We start from the raw sequence: 15,540 nt of genomic DNA, 5'->3' as shown, positions 1-15,540 counted from the left end.
TGGATGTTACCTTTCGCACCTTGAACTTTGATAAAGTAACATACCTTGAAACTGGACGTCTTGCTATGATTTAAAGGTGGTAAATTTGCCATTCACCCTCTGCAGTATAGTAAGAAGTCTTACACCAGGTTAACGCCCAACAGGTTTGTTTCGAATCACTAGCTTTCAGAGCACAGCTCCTGTGCGCACCCCAGTCCAATGCCGGCATCTCCACATCACCTGTGCAGTATGTCCAGTGCATGCCTGTACTGCACCCTGCATCCATGGCTGTCTGAAGTCACCCCATGGTACAACAGTTGAATGTACTTGGAATTAGGGAAAGAACCATGAAGCACGGCTGAAGTCAATTTACACCAAATTGATTTGTGGAAAACTAGCTTTAACCCCATTTTTGGCCAATGGGGTTGCATTTCCTGATTGTACATTTTAAGTTCCCTTAAGAACCACGTGAATGTATGAATGTCAGATAGGTAAGCAGGCAGGTTTTTTGGATGCTGAGTAAAAGTAACAATTGTACAACTTGGCTATCATAGTGTACTCTAATTCAATTATGGAACCAAAACTCCTTTACATCATCACCAATATGCTATTTAGCGCAAGCTCTCCATTGCTAGCCTTCAGCTAATTTACTCATCATGTTGCGCAGAGGAAAGTGGTGCACGAAGACATGAGAGGTGGGGCATCCCCACCCCTCAACCCCTCACTTTGTCCCTGGTACCAATGTATTAAATTTGGTGTAACCAGTTAAACTCCATAATATAATTACAGATAATCATGGAGTGATTTTGTTTTAAAATTCACATAATTAGTTAAAACGTATAAAGCTGGTGTTGCAGCTGTAGTGGGTGGATGCTGATGAAGGCCAGTGTGATCCACAGCAATCACATTTGCAGTAAGTGCCACTGCCCCCAACCCCCCACTCCAAGTTGGGCTTCAGTGCATTCACCGACAGGTTGGAGCCTCTGACTCGCCCCCAAACCCAGCCACCCTCCTGTTGAAGCCAAACAGAATGTTGGTCAGTGCCGCTGCTCCCTCTTGGCTTAATGTCTGCACCAGTGCATTATGCTGCCCATATACAGACACCAAAGATGCTCAGGCAATGACAGGAGAAGGCCTTGAGCAGCCTCCTCCCTCACTGTTGGGTACACCGAGAACGAAGGATAATAAGCCAAATTCCCCGACAATCTTGGAGAATCCAGGATGGTTGGTCATCCTGGCTACAATGCTATGAGGTCGGGCGGGTGTTACCTGGACACATTGCGCCAGGAGGCAGTTGCACTGCTTAGGCTAGGCTCTTTAGATTATGTCTGTGGTCAAGGACAGAAGGGATGATATGGGGATACAAAGGGAGCTGTGGAGGAGCCTCTGCCCTTGCAATTAATTCATGGAGTAATATTAGGGACAGTTTCTTAGAACACTGTTCTGGAAGCAACCAGGGAACAGGCTACTTTAGACTCCGTGATGTAATGTATAATGAGACATAAGAAAGAACATTACAGCTCAAGAACAGGCCCTTCGGCCCACCAAGCCTGCACCGATCCAGGTTCCTTGTTTAGACCTGCTATTTGTGGCCCAAATGATCTGTATCCCTCCTTTTCCTACCCGTTCATGTGTCCATCGAGATGCATCTTAAATGTTGCTATTGTGCCAGCCTCTGCTGGGGACACATTCCAGGCATCCACCACCCTCTCTGAAAAACGTTCTCCGCACATCTCCTAAACTTGTATCCCTCGCTGCCCCCTTGTAATTGACTCTTCAACACTGAGAAAAAGCTGACTATTCACCTTGTCTATACCTCACGTAATTTTGTAGACCTCAATCAGGTCTCCCCTCGGCCTCCATTTTTCCAACAAAAATAATCCGAGTTAACACCTTCCAGACCAGACAACATCCTGGTAAACCTTTTCACCATCTCCAAAGCATCCACGTCCTTTAGGTAGTGTTTGACAAGAACTGCATGCAGTATTCCAAATGTGTCCTAAATAAAGTTTTATACAACTGTAACATGACCTGCCAACTCTTATGCTCAATGTCTCGGCCGATGAAGGCAAGTATGCCTGTTTGACTACCTAATCCACCTGCATTGTCACTTTCATGGAACTGTACTCCCAGATCCCCCTGTCAATTCTCCCAAGGGTTCTGCCATTTACTGTATGATTCATACCTGAATTTGGATGAAGTAACTTGTCAAACACATATAATGTCACACTATTTCTTACAGGTTCCACTGCATTGCACTATCCAAACATCCAAGTCAGGATTTTGGGCAGCACGGTAGCATAGTGGTTAGCACTGTGGCTTCACAGCGCCAGGATCCCAGGTTCAATTCCCTGCTGGGTCACTGTCTGTGCCGAGTCTGCACGTTCTCCCCGGGTCTGCGTGGGTTTCCTCCAGGTGCTCCAGTTTCCTCCCACAGTCCAAAAGCGTGGTGGACTGGCAATGCTAAATGCCCAAAAAGGTTAGGAGGGGTTATTGGTTTAGGGGAATAGGGTGGAAGTGAGGGCTTAATGGGTCAGTGCAGACTCAATGGGCCGAATGGCCTCCTGCACTGTATGTTCTATGAAATCTCCAATCTCACCAAAAGCACTTCCTGGTTTCCAGAGAGTGGTGACACAAAGTGATGACACTAGGTTTCTCCCAGTGTTGATGTGAGAGCTGTATTGACAGGCCTTGTTTGATCGATATTCATTGCTGATAAACCTCTCGCTGTCCAGTAGTTCCATCCACCCCGGTCACAGACTGATGACCACTTCCTGAAGTAGCACAATATGATCGGGAACGAGCAGAGCATAAACACCAGAACTGAGCTCCAAGGTGGGGCCATGACTTAGCATCACGCACCCACGTGGATGACCATCAGCCCATGTCCGTGCTGCCGCCCCCCCCCCCCCCCCCCCCCCCCCCCCCCCAAACGTGCACGCGGTGACCGACACACAGCCCTCAAACACTGCAACCAATTGGGATCTGCCCTTAGCTGGCATTCTTCAAAGCTGGTTGCAGCCGTTGGGGACTTCTTCCAATGATCAGGAACGCCACAACAGCTTGCTCCGCGACCCACCTGCAGTATTTGAGTTTTTAAAATCCTGTCCCAATCTTATCTATATTCTGTATCAAAGCAAATTACTGCTGATGCTGGAATCTGAAACGAGAAAATGCTGGGAAATCCCAGCAGGTCTGGCCGCATCTGTATGGAGAAAGACTAGAAACTTCCAGTTTGCGTTGAGCTTCACTGGAACATTGCAGCAGGCTAAGGACAGGCATGTGGTCTTGTGTTAAAATGGCAAGCAACGGGAAGGTCAGGGTCCTGAATGCGCACAGACCGAAGATGTTCAGCAAAGCGATTGTCCAGTCTGCGTTTGGTCTCTCCGACAGAGGAGACCGCAATGGGAGCAGCGAATGCAATAGATCCTTTCATGTGCCTCCAAGTGGACCCCCCCCCCCCCCCCCCCGCCCCGGACAATTACCTGCCCTTGATCTTTTCATTTGAGAACTGTCGATGGGACATTTGCCGTCTTAATTTTTCTGTCCCCTCACCCATTCCATCCTCCTTCCGAACTTTTTGCTCTTCATTCCGTCAAGTCTAACCCTGACTTTGTCATCAAACCTGCCGACAAAGGGGGTACTGTTGTCGTCTGGCGAACTGAGCTCTATCTCGCAGAGGCTGAGCGCCAACTCTCAGGTACTTCCTCTTATCTCCCTTGGACCATGACCAGATCACGAACATCTCCATTATCTCCAACACCGTTAACGACCTCATTTCCTCCTGATGCCTTCTTCCTACAGCTTCCACCTCATAGTCTCCCAACCCCGGACAGCTCGCTTTTACCTACTTCCCAAAATCCACAAAAAGGACTGTCCCGACAGGCCCATTGCGTCAGCATTATCTTGCCCCACCGAACTTATTTCCTCTTGACTCCATCCTCACTCCTCTGGTCCATTCCCTCCCCACCTATATCCGGGAATCCGCTAATGCACTGCGTGTATTGACAGCTTTTGATCGCTTCTTGGCCTTTTGGCTAAGATCAAGTGTAGCATCTGCTCTGCCTTTTGGCTCAGATTTGGTATGTCTCTCTTGTGGGGACCATGAATTGGATTCAATTTGAATTGGATTTTGGAGCAGGCAAGGAGCTGGATTAGGGGTTTGCCCCTGTCCACACTCTGAGCTCTGGCTTTGTAACTCAGATAAAGTAATAAAAAATACTGACAGCTTTTAGTTCGCGGGCCCTAACCGCATTCTATCCACCATGGGTGTGCAATCTCTCTACACCTCCATCCCACATCAGGATGGCCTGAGAGCTCTTGGCTTCTTTCTCGAAAAGAGGCCCAGACAATTCCAATCCACCACCACTCGCCTCCGCCTGGATGAACTCATTCTATTTCTCAACAACTTCTTTAACTCATCCCACCTACAGTTATTGACAGGGCCCTCAACAGTGTGCGGTCCATCTCCCGCGCAACTACCCTCACCCCCTCCCTCCCAGAACAAGGATAGAGCCCCCTTCGTTCTCACATTTCATCCCACCAGCCTTCATATACAAAGCATAATCCTCTGCCATTTTTGCCAACTCCAGCGTGATGCCACCACCAAACACATCTTCCTTCACTCCCTCTGTCAGCATTCCGCAGAGACCATTCCCTCTGAGATAGTCCACTCCTCCACGTTACCCAGGACCTCTCCCATCACCCATGGCACCTTCCCAAGCAATCGCAGAATGTGTGTAACACCTGCCCCTTTACCTCTTCCATGCTTAACATCCCAGGCCCAAAACACTCATTCCAGGTTAAGCAGCGTTTCACTTGCATCTCTTCCAACTTGGAGAGACCAAACGCAGAATGGGTGATAGCTTTGCTGAACATCTTTGGTCTGTGCGCATTCAGGACCCTGACCTTCCCATTGCTTGCCATTTTAACACAAGACACTGCTCCCAGGTCCACATATCTGTCCTTGGCTTGCTGCAATGTTCCAGTGAAGCTCAACACAAACTGGAGGAACAACATCTCCCCTTCCGGTTAGGCACGCTACAGCCTTCTGGTCTCAACATCGAATTCAACAACTTCAGGTGATTAGCTCTACCTCGCCTCGACCCATTTGTTTTCATCCCATTTCATTTTAACTGTCTTTTACCATTTCTTCTCTGTCTTAATATATATTAACCCCTCCCCCCATCTTATCCACCTTTCCTTACCCTTTCTCCTCTTTGCTTCCACCTTCCCCTCCCCCCACATCTACAGTTCACCCTCTGATAGTTTCTCTGTTGTTTGGCCTTTCACATCTTTTGTTCTCTCTGGGACTGCCATTAGCACTCTTTCCCCTTGGTTTCTGTGGCCATTAGCACCCGGTTTCCCTGGGGTTCTGTGGCTGTGACTCATCTTTCATTCTCACTCCACAGTGTAAATATTTCCCACTTTCTCTGTTATTAGCTTTGACAAAGAGTCATCGGACTCGAAATTTTAGCTCTTTTCTCTCCCTACAGATGCTGCCAGACCTGCTGAGATTTTCCAGTATTTTCTTTTTCGTATCTATATTCTGTATTCTCTGACAGCCCACCTCACTATCTGCAACTCCACCTATCTTAGTGTCATCTCCAAATTTGCGAATCAGACCATCTACATATTCCTCCAGATCATTATATGTATATATTACAAACAGTGGTCCCAGCACTGATCCCTGTGGAACACCACTAGTTATAGATCTCAATTCTGAAAAACTAGTTCCACTGTTATACTCTGTCTCCTGTTGCCAAGCCAGTTCTTTATCCATCGAGCTAGCACACTCGAATCCCATGCGACTTTATCTTTTGTACCATGTCTGCCATGAGGGACCTTGTCAAAGGTCTTACTAAAGTCCATGTAGATGACATCCACAGTCTTTCCCTCATCAATTAATTTTGTCAGCGGCACGATGGCTCAGTGGTTAGCACTGCTGCCTCACAGCGCCGAGGACCCGGGTTCAATCCAGCCCCGGGTCACTGAATGGAGAGTTTGCACATTCTCGCAGTGTCTGTGTGGGTCTCACCCGTACAACCCAAAGATGTGCAGGGTAGGTGGATTGGCCATGCTAAATTGCTCTGGATTGGAACAAAAAAGAGAATTGGGCACTTGAAATTTATTTTATGAGATCAATTAATTTTATCAACTCCTTAAAAAAACTCTATAAAGTTGATAAGACATGACTTTCCCTGCACAAAAACCATGTTGCCTATCACTAAGAAGTCCATTCACTTCCACATGTGAATAAATCCTGTCCCTCAAGTATCTTCTCCAACAGTTTCCCCACCGCTGACGTCAGGCTCACCGGCCTATAATTACCTGGATTATTCCTGCTTCCCTTCGTAAACCAAGGCACAACATTGGCTATTCTCCAAGATTAATTAATACATTTTATAGTAAGGATTAATTAATTACATCATAGTAAAGTTTCCTGTCGGCAAGAGGTACAGGATAGAATTTCACTTCAGTTTGAGGGTGAGATGATGTGGGTCTGAAACTAGTCTTGCCCTTCTAATTGTCTTTACAAGTGGACTGGGAAAATAAGGTAAGACAGTGGCGAAGCAGTAGTAGACATTTAAAGAGATATTTTATAAACAAGGGGCGAAATTCTCCGACCCCCAGCAGGGTCGGAGAATCGCCTGGGGCCGCCTAAAATCCCGCCCCCGCCGTGGCAGAGATTCTCCGCCACCCGGGAAGAGGCGGCGGCGGAATCTCGCTACTCCGATCGGAGAGGCCCCTGCGGCGATTCTCTGGCCCGGATGGGCCGAAGTCCCGCCGCTGGGAGGCCTCTCCCACCGCCGAGGTTTGAACCACCTCTGGAACGGTGGGATCAACGGCGCAAGCAGGCCCCCGGGGTCCTGGGGGGGCGATCGAACCCCGGGGGGGGGGGTGCCCCCACGGTGGCCTGGCCCGCGATCGGGGTCCCCCACTCAGACTCCGGGCCAGTGCCCTGGCTGCACTATTTTCCTCCGCGGCCGCCACGGCCTCCGCCATGGCGGAAGCGGAAGAGAACCCCACATCGCGCATGCGCCGGCAGTGACATCAGCTGCCGCTGACGTCACTGCCGGCGCATGCGCGGACCGGCGAAAGCCTTTCGGCCAGCCACGCTGCCGGGGGCGCCGGTTTTTTGCGCCGCTCCGGCTGGTGGCAACCGCTCCGGCGCGGGGCTGGGCCCCAAAGGTGGGGAGAATTCCCCACCTTTGGGGAGGCCCAACCCCTGAGTGGTTGGCGTCACTCCCCTACTCCGGGACCCTCCGTCACGCCGGGTAGGGGAGAATGCCGCCCCTGATCTATTCCACTGAGAAAGGCTGAGGAAGTTAAGAATGGTATCAAATTGAACGAAGACATAATGCTGCAAAGATTAGTGGTAGGCCAGAACATTTTAGAACCCAGCAAAGGATGCCTAAAGAAATGGAGGGAGAAATCAGCATATGAGAGAAAAATAGCAAAAACTGTGAAGCCAGATGGTATAACCTACAAGTTTAAAAGAAGGAAAAGAGCAGCTAAGGTGAACCTTGAATTAATAATGGGAAACAAAATGACGGAGACTTTGAGCCAGTATTTTGTATCTTCACAGTGGAAGATAGAAATGGTATTTTAAGAATAGGAAATAAAGCACTAAAAGGGAGGAAAGAATCATCTCGAGAGAAGAAAGGACGAGGAAAATATAATGGGACTGAAGACTGACCAGTCTCTTGATGGTCTGGACCCTATGTTCTTGTAGGAAGTGGCTGCAGAGATGGCAAATGCACCGCTTGTAATCTTCCAAAAGTCCCAATGGGCTGGAAAACCGCAAATGCAGCACTACTATATCCCAGAAAGGAGGGAGGCAGGAGCCTAGTGCCCAGTTAATCCAATATCTGTCCTGGGAAAATGCTAGAAGCCATTATTAAAAAGGTAGAAGCAGGGCATTTGGAAGAGTCAACATCGTTTTGTGAAAGGGGAATAGAGTTTCACAAATTTATTCGAGTTCTATGAGATGTAACAGGCAGGGTGGATAAAGGGGAACCAGTGAATGTACTATAATTGGATTTCCAATGATCATTTGATAAGGTTTGAACCCCACCAGGGCAGATGGCAGAATTTGAAATGAATAAAAATCGAATTGAGCCCAATGATGATCATGAAATCATTGTTGATCGTCAACTTTTTAAAAACCCATCTGGTTCACCAATGCCCTTCAGGGGAGGGCAGCTGCTGTCCTTGCCATGTCTGGCCTACATGTGAGTCCAGTTTAAAAAGTATGATTGACTCTTAAATGCCTCTCAAACACGGGCAACATGGTGGTGCAGGGGTTAGCACAGCGCCGAGGTCCCAGGCTCGATCCCGGCACTGGGTCACTGTCCGTGTGGAGTTTGCACATTCTCCCTGTGTCTGCGTGGGTTTTTCCCCACAAACCAAAAGATGTACAGGGTAGGTGGATTGGCCACGCTAAATTGGCCCTTAATTAGAAAAAATGAATTGGGTACTCTCCACTTAATATTACAAAATGGCGACTGAAAGGGCCGCGAAATCCATAGTCCCATGCCGACCCGTTTATGAGAACATCCAGATAAAAGCAAATTACTACGGATGCTGGAATGTGAGACAAAAACAGGAAATGCCAATCTCAGAAGGTTGACACCATCTGTAGAAAGAGAAGGGAGCTAACGTTTCGAGTCTGAATGATACTTTGTCAAAGCGATATTTGACGACATCCTGTTTGAACGGATGTTTGATAGCATTCACCTGGCCTGGCACCTGATCCGCTGTTCCCAGAGGGCCGGTCTGTCTAATGCCTTCCTGCCTCTCAACTCGGAGAAAGTTTGACAGGGTGGATCGTGAATGCTTTGGAGTTTCGGATGCGCTTTGGCGCCTGGATTTGATTATACTGTCACAGAGTAATTCATTAAGGTTAACAGGTCCCTGACGGTGTCCCTTCATTTTGGGAGAGGAGTGCATCAGGTCTGCCCCTTAGTCTCGCCAACTATTCCAGCTGGGTGGAGCCTTTCCTGCCGAGGAGGTTGTCTGGATTGGTGCTGCACAGGTCAGGCATCAGGGTGGTCCTTTCGGCTTCTCGTGCTCACAGACCCTGCTGACCTGTGGAGGATGCGCATGTGCCAAGCTGTGTAATCCGACGCGTCCTCTGCTGGAATTGACTGGGACGAGCACTCCGGACTCCTTCTGGAGGAGCTCAGGCCTTTCACCTGGAGCAGGATCACCCTTTTCTACTGGGAGGGAGGGGGGTGGGTTGGGGGGATCCAGCTTTGCCTGGCTGAAGAATCTTGGCCAGCGAATCGACAGGAGCTGGAGGCCAAGGCCTCCGCTCACCTGAGACGCTGGACAGAATTGCTCCGAGTGCTTTCTTACAGGGGTCAGGTTCTGGTCATAAACCAGCTGATTGCCTTAATGTTGTGGTACGGGCTGGTCACTTTGCCTGCTCCCTCCCCCTCATTTTGTCACAAAACTCCAGAGAATGCTTGTATGCTTCTGGGTCAAAAGACTGCACTGAGTGACTGCTGAAGTTCTGACTCTGCTGCTTATGGTGGGCGGTCAGGCACTGGTGTGCTTTTACACCCAGGTGGTTAATTTTCCCCTTCAGACCATAAGTCCATCTCAAGCACCCTCCTAGATGGTGTGTCCTGGTGATGTATTTTTTCCACCAGATGCACGGCCTGAACTATGACGTGCAGCTCCTGTTCATAGACCAGACAGGTTTTTGTAACTCCTTGCGCAGGCGTGGCCTATCTTTTACCAGGACCTGCTCAAAGTCTGGAACATGGGTCTCCTCGCACCGCAGCTCTCCCCTGTGTGGAATACCGGCTGTCCTCAGGGAGCTGCTGCTCAGGAATCCGCACCTCCAATACTGTTTCTGGTGGCTGGTGGAGGGACTTGCTGTGACAACCATGGTGACCAGGATCGGGGGCATGCTGGGTGACAGAGGAGTGGGCTGGATGACACCCCACGTGTTGGTGCATCACATGGCTGCATCACGTGGTGGTGTATGTTGCGCTCTGGGCCAATGCGATCCGTGATCTCAAAACAATTATGCTTGCACCCAATGGCAGTCATGATCTAGGGGAGGCGCAGGTGTGTGGTGAACTGCCGTCTGAGCGAATCCCTGCTTGAGCAGAATTTGACATTAGCCCGAATCCCTGAGTCGCCTTGTGGAAATGCCCTCTGTGCACTTTCACACTGCGCGGAGGGGTTTCCTGTATGGGCTACTGCTGCATGCCCTTGACTTTCTTATCCTTGCCTGTCCCCTGGGTGCGCCTTGTCCTCCGGCAGTGGAGGTCCCATAGGGGCCTGCAGTGCAGGGTATTGCACAAAGCAGGTTGCAGTGGCTTGGACTCTCAAGAAGCCTGCCCTTTTTACAGCCTGTGGAGTCCATGGATTATGCATATATAAGTTGTGTTAGCCTACACCCCATTTTTCAGTTATATCAAGAACCGAGCAAGGTACTCCAATCAAACCGCTACAGAAAATTGGATAAGGTATGAAACCAGGCGTAGCACCGGCATCAACCTACCACCATATACCACCATCACCAAGCCTGGGTATGCCCTGGTACAGGTAGGACTGATGCAGCAGAGGTGGTGACACAGCAGTATATGGTTGGAGGGAGATGTTCTGGGAATCCTCCACATCTGCTCCAGAAAGCCATGAGGTCTCATGTCACCAGGTTAAACGTAAGCAAGAAAACTTCCTGCTGAATTCAACCAGTGAACAATACTTGGAGAACACTGAGTGTGCAGAACTTACTCTGATGGGGGACTTCAATATCCATCACCAAGTGTGGCTTGGTAGCACCACTACAGACTGAGCTGGCCAAGTCCTAAAGGACCGAGCTGCTAGACTGGGACTGCAGCAGGTGGTGAGGGAACCAACGAGAGAGAGAAATCTACTTCACCTTATTCTCATCAACCTTCCTGCTGTAGGTATCTAACATTATCACTAAGAGTTACCACCATACAGTCCATGTGGCGCTGTGGGCCATCAGCAGCAGTAGAATTGTACTAGACCACAATCTATAACTTTATCACCCGGTATATCCCTCATTCTACCATTACCACCAAGCCAGGGAATCAACCCTTGATCAATGAAGAGCGCAAGAGGGCATGCCAAATACATTCTGCGATAGCAGAGTTAAGCGATTCCATAACCAATGGATCAAATCAAAGTTCTGTGCCCAACCATGAATGATGGTGAAGAATTAAACAACTCTGAGGAAGAGACTCCACAAATATCCCCACCCTCAGTGAGACCAGTACAGCTGGCTGAAGCATTCGCAACTATCTTCAGCTGGAAGTGTTGAGTGGATGACCCATCTCAGTCTCCTCCAGACGTCCCCAGCATCATAAATGCCAGTCTAAATTTGATGCACTCCATGTGATATCAATAAAGAACTTAAGGCACTGAATACTGCAAAGGCTATTGACCCTGACAACATTGCGACAATGATACTGAAGATCTGTGCTCCAGAATTGACTATGCACTAGCCAGCTGTTCCAGTGCAGTTACAACACTGGCAACTATCTGGCAATATGGAAAATTGTCCAGGTATGTCCTGTACACAAACAAAAGGACAAATCCAACAGGGCAATTGACATCAGTCTACTCTACTCTCACTAATCAGTAAAGTGATGGAATGGGTCATCAATAGTGCTATCAAGTGTCACTTGGTTAGTAATAACCTGCTCACTGACACTCCAATTTCACTTAGCTCCTGACCTTGATTCAAACATCGACAAAAGAGCTGCACTCCAGAGGTGAGGTGAGAGTAACTGCCCTTGACATCAACGCAATATTTGACCAAATGTGGCATCAAGGAGCCCTAGCTAAACTGGAGTCAATGGGAATCGGGGGAAACCCTCGGCTGGTTGGTGTCAAACCTGACACAGAGCAAGATGCTTGAGGTTTTTGGAGATCAATCACCTCAGCTCCAGGACATCATTGCGGGAGTTCCTCAGGGTAGCATCCTGGGCCCAACCATCTTCAACTGCTTCATCAATGACCTTCCTTCCAACATCATGTCAGAAGTGGGGATGTTCTCTTATGATTGCATAATGATCTGCACCATTCGCAACTCCTCAAATACTGACACAGTCCATGTCCAATTGCAGCAACACCTGGATAATATCCAGGCTTGAGCTGATAAGTGACATTCATGTCACACAGATGCCAGGAAATGGCCACCTCCAACATGAGAGAATCCAACCCTCCCCTATTGACATTCAATGGCATTGCCATCGCTGAATATCCCACTATCAACAGCTTGCAGGTTACCATGGACCAGAAACTGAACTGGACTAGCCATATAAATACTATGGCTACAAGGGAAGGTCAGAGGCTAGGAATCCTGTCGCGAGTAACTCACCTCCTGACTCCCCAAAGCTTGTTCACCATCTACAAGGCACAAATCAGGAGTGTGAACTGCGGCAGATCACGAAGGCAGCCTACAACCACCTTCTTATGCGCAATTAAGGATGGGAAATTAATGCTGGCCTAGCCTGTGACACCCACATCCCACAAATTAATTTTTAAGAGGCACCGCATTAAATGTAACTATTTACGATCTATACTATTGACTTGGATGAAGGGACCAACCTGGATTTGCTGTTGATCCAGAAGTAAGTGGGAAAGTTAATTGTGGGGAGGATATAGATAGGTTAATGAGTGGGGGGGAAAAATGGCAGATCGAGTATAATGTGGGAAAATGTGCAGTTGTCCACTTTGGCAGAAAGAATAGAAAAGCAGAATATTTATTTAAATGGAGAGAAACTGTAGAAAGCTGCAGTCCAGAAATATCTTGAATCACAATAGGTTGACGTGCAGTTACAGGAAACAATTAGAAGGCAAATGGAATATTGTCCTTTATTGCAAGGGGGATAAATGTCGGGAAGTCAGGGCCTTGGTGAGACCATACCTGAAGTACTATGTACTTCATATGCTTGTGTGGTCCAAAGACGGTTCCCTAGGTTGATTCCTGGGATGAAGGGGTTGTCCTTTGAGGAAATGTTAAGCATGCTGGCGTTATACCCATTGGAATTTAGAAGAATGAGAGGTGATTTTGTGAAACATATAAGATTGAGAGGATTTAACCAGGGTGGATGCTGAGAGGAAGTTTCCCCTCTTGGGGCAACCTGGAACCGGGGGCGTGCACCATTTCAAAATACGGGGTCTCCTTGGTTCCAGTTTGAAGGGCTTGTCAAGAGAATGGATTGAGCAAGTTGGGCCTATACTGATTGAGTTTAGAAGAATGAGATTTAACCTTATTGAAACTGAGGGAGCTTGACAGGGTTGACGCTGAGATGATGTTTCCATTTGTGGGGGAAATCGAGAACTGGGGGCATGTTTTAAAATAAGGGGTCTGCCATTTATGTCTGAGATGATGAAAAATTTACTCTTTCAGAGGGTCATTAATCTTTAGAATTCTGTACCTCAGAGAGGCTGGAGGCAGAGTCATTGAATATATTCAAGACAGATTTTTGATCTACAAGGGAAAGGGAATCAAGGGTAATGGGGGTGGGGGGGGGGGGGGGGGGGGGGGGGTTGGGGGCAGGCAGGGTAGTTGGGTTAAGGCAACAATCAGATCAACCATGATATTAGTGAATGGCAGAGAGGCTCATTGACTTTCAATTCCAGATTTATTAATTGAATTTAAATTGCACCAGCAGTTATGTTGAGGTATCCACCCATGTCCCCAGAGCCTGGGTCTCTGGGCTACTAGTCCAGCGATAATGCCACCATGCCATCAGTTCCCTTCTCCCTAGCCAAATCTCCCTTATCCTCTGGGTTTCGAAGTTTAAGATTTATATGTAAACATAAAAAATCTCAACTGTTTTTTGCCAGTCACAGTTCCTCAGGGTATTGTCCTGAGCCCAACTATCTTCAGCTGCTTCATCAATGACCTCCCTTCCATCATAAGGTCAGAAGTGGGGATGTTTGTGGATGACTGCACAATGTGCAGCACGATTTGCGACTCGTCAGATAATGAAGCAGTCCATGTCCAAATGCAGCAAGTCCTGGACAAAATCCAGGCTTGGGCTGACAAGCGGTAAATAACATTTGCGCCACACAAGTACCAGCCAATGACTATCTTCAACAAGAAAGAACCTAACCATCGCCCCATGACATTCAATAACATTAATATCATTGAATCCCCCACTATCAACATCTGGAGGTTACCGTTGACCAGAAACTGAACTGGACTAGCCATATAAATACAGTGGCTACAAGAACAGGCTAGGAATCCTGCTGTAGTAACTCACCTCCTAACTCCCCTAAGCTTGTCCACCATCTACAAAGCTCAAGTCAGGGGTGTGGGAGAATACTATCCACTTGCCTGGATGAGTGCAGCTCTAATAACTGTTACAACACCCTGGGCTAGTGAACAGTCAATTCCAGCTCCACTTGTCCTGGAGTCACAACACAAGTGAATTAAGCAATAACCTCTTGACTGCCCAATAATTATCAGCAGGTTTGTAAGTTTAAACAAATTACTGTTTATTTATAATTGTAATCAACTATGCAGCAAATACAACTGGTTAACTATCAACTAATTCCTAACTCGTTACTTTACCTTGACCCCCCCCCCCCCCCTATACACATACATACAAGATAGACAAACACTGAGGGGTGGAAAGGAGTAAAAATAATAAGCAAAAGTAAACAAGTCTTTGTTTCAGGTGATGATTTTTATCACACCTTCACAGCAAGCTTGCAAGTGAAACTCTCTGTCCGCAGCCTATAATGTTCTTCTCTTTAGATTCATCCATCCAAGTTCTCTGCAACTTAAGAATTACAGTAGCCACAGCCTTTCCAAAGAGGGAGTAACCAGTTCTGGTCTTTGTTTGCATCCTTTACTGGTTTTCTTGTGGACAGATTCATTTAGGTATTCTGCAGGTTCAGAAACACAGCACTCAGGCTTTCTGGGGAGAAACATAGGGGAGAGAGAGTAGCAGGAACTAGTCACTGTTTACCAGGATCAAAATTGAAACTCCTTAGGACGTTGAAAAGCACTCCACTGGGATAGAATCCAATCACCACCCATGACCGGGCAGAATGCAGCCTTTTGGCCCATCCATTGGCCACCAGCCAATCAATCAAACCGAATCCCAGCCCGTCTCTCCCTCTTTGGTACCAACAAATCTGAAGCCTCCTGTTCAAACGAGCAGAACTATTATGCTCTCCGGTAACTTCTGCTGCTTGCCTTAAAGAAAGATATCCATTAACCCCGCTTAACTTAAAGGTGCATGTGCATTAATCATCGATGGGTCAAAAATCGAAACAGCAAAATAAAGAAAGAGTAAATAAGGGAATAAACAGGAAGTACCCTTACACAATACTCAAGATGCTTGACACCATCCGCTTCCACAAATATTCACTCCCTCCACTGCTGACGAACAGAGGCAGCAGTGTGTACCATACAAAAGATGAACTGCAGGAACTCACCAACGTTCCTCAGCCTTCCAAACCCACAACCGCTATGTTGAGGGGAAATTATACAAGATTGTCATTATCAAGGATGGCAACAAACAATGTGGGATGTGTTCACCATTTGTATTGATG

The 15,540-nt window shown here is 47.8% G+C and overlaps 1 non-coding gene across 1 annotated transcript; it reads left to right on the top strand.

The window, feature by feature from the left end:
* The first annotated feature begins 3,996 nt into the window (after nt 1-3,996).
* Nucleotides 3,997-4,196, top strand: LOC119976874. Its single transcript, XR_005463037.1, has one exon. It is a non-coding gene; the product is annotated as a U2 spliceosomal RNA (small nuclear RNA).
* The last annotated feature ends 11,344 nt before the right edge of the window (nt 4,197-15,540 follow it).

The sequence above is a fragment of the Scyliorhinus canicula genome, chromosome 13 (assembly GCF_902713615.1).
Source record: "Scyliorhinus canicula chromosome 13, sScyCan1.1, whole genome shotgun sequence".
Lineage (NCBI taxonomy): Eukaryota > Metazoa > Chordata > Chondrichthyes > Carcharhiniformes > Scyliorhinidae > Scyliorhinus > Scyliorhinus canicula.
Note: the sequence above shows the minus strand (reverse complement) of the source record. Positions and strands in the feature narration are given on the sequence as shown.